The sequence below is a fragment of the Opisthorchis viverrini genome, assembly GCF_000715545.1.
Source record: "Opisthorchis viverrini unplaced genomic scaffold opera_v5_12, whole genome shotgun sequence".
Classification (NCBI taxonomy): domain Eukaryota; kingdom Metazoa; phylum Platyhelminthes; class Trematoda; order Opisthorchiida; family Opisthorchiidae; genus Opisthorchis; species Opisthorchis viverrini.
In genome coordinates, this window is record NW_008751668.1 from 2770294 (window position 1) to 2772258 (window position 1965).

Consider the following 1965-nt stretch of genomic DNA (forward strand, 5'->3'; position numbering starts at 1 on the left):
ATATGTGCAAAGAAGTGCAACATTTTGGCGTTAACGTTTTTATTTCGTCCGCAGGGGTTCTGCAGAAAAATACATTGTGCGTCTAGCCGCTGGCGTTTTTACGTGAGCAACGTTTCACTTTTGACACAAAAGCTTTATCGGGCCAAGTGAGTAGGTCTCCAAATTGGTCAGGTTATAAGGTAAACGGGGGACCAATCAGTAAGTCCTCTTCAGATTATCAAACGAGATCAGTGCTGAGTGTCAATTAACGGTTCTTATAGGTTATTGTGGTTTTTCATAATCTTTCATTGATGGGTTGGAGAAGCTTCAAATTAGTTCTGATCGGTTTTTGTTCCTTAATATTTCACTTCAGAGTACTCCAACTGAAGACTTACCGCCGGGTGCCACCGGTAGATTTTCCTTGGTTTTTTGTTCCTATTTCACTTCAGAGTACTCCAACTGAAGACTTACCGCCGGGTGCCACCGGTAGATTTTCCTTGGTCTTGTGGGCATGCGTGTGCTGCAACGATTTAGTTGAGGGGAGGGGAGGTGGGTAAGATTAAGTGAACTCCAGATGATGACTACTCCTCATTCTGATAGTCTGACACCGATACGTGTTAGCGCGATTGAACGAAGGCCGTTTCCTTCACGCTCGCCAGTTCCACGCCTTCTACTCTGTTTACACTGGGATGATTGGCGATTTTGTAGAAATAGTCCCTGGTTCTGTTTGCCAGAAGGCGATCCACCAACTGCACCAGCGCAAACCACCGAGTGTTTTCCCTCCTGAAAGCTACTGTTATGTAAGTTGTTTCGGATTCTTTGAATGACCTACGATGTCCCTGTTTTATATGGAATAATAGCAGTCCTGATCTATTCTTTGTCCGCTTTTGTTACCCGTGCCGGTACCTTTCAAAATTGACGCCAAGTCAAGTTAGCCGGAAATCCACTACCCCGAAATTTGTTCTTTACTTCACTTTGGGCTGCTGTCCGATCTGCTTCTTCTATGCAACCACAAATACTGAAAGGAGCCGTTAATTGACATTGAACACTGACCTAGTGTTGTAATCTGAGGAGGACTTACTGATCAGTTCCCCGTTTGCCTTATAACCTGGCCTGTTAGTTTATCTGCTCACTTGGCCTGATGAAGCTTTTGTGTGGAAAGCGAAACGTTGTCCACTTAAAAACTACCGATTATTTGCCAAGCCCTTCAGAATGGTTTATGTTAGCTGCATAAACGCTGGTTTAACAGTCTTCCCCTATATCCATTACGGGCTGATTTAAACCACCATGTGTTTCGGCATAAGATATTGAACGGAAAATGTGACCACAAAACAACCAGGGAGTTCAGATTCGAAATCACTGACAACCATAATATCAACCACGAAAGAGCAATGTTAGGCAGTTGAGGGATGGTAACTTAATCGGGGGGCCCTAATATATGAAGAATATTCTATGATCCAAAGTCTGCCATGATGAGTGCAACGAAACCAACGGGGTCAAAATCTTCCACAAGTGCAAACACAATCTCACTCACAAGGCTCAACCTCAACATTGCATCATGGGATTATTTCGAAAAAGGATTGAAACGATAGATGGAAAGCATTCAAACCGGATTTGGGCATTCTGATAAAGCACACAAATAAATAAGGATGTTGCAAAAATGGTCCGAATGGAGCAAAAATCTGAAATCTTCATGGCAAGAGTGAGATTCATGTAGCCTGTTTGTACTGTCCAGTACTTTGACATCTGGAATTCTCAACGCTTCTTCTGTCCCTATTTTAAACCCAACTCCACTTTTGTGTTTGATGTATGTGTCAACTGGTGTATGTTTGTCCCTATCTCTTCACCCACTCTTCACCTGCTACCTCCTCTGCCTCCTCCGAAACCATATATAGCCTCACCCTCTTTAAAAAACACATCAAGCCATACACGCCACGCGCCTGGAAGCTTGTATCCACAACGACCCATGACCAGCTCCGACCCTCA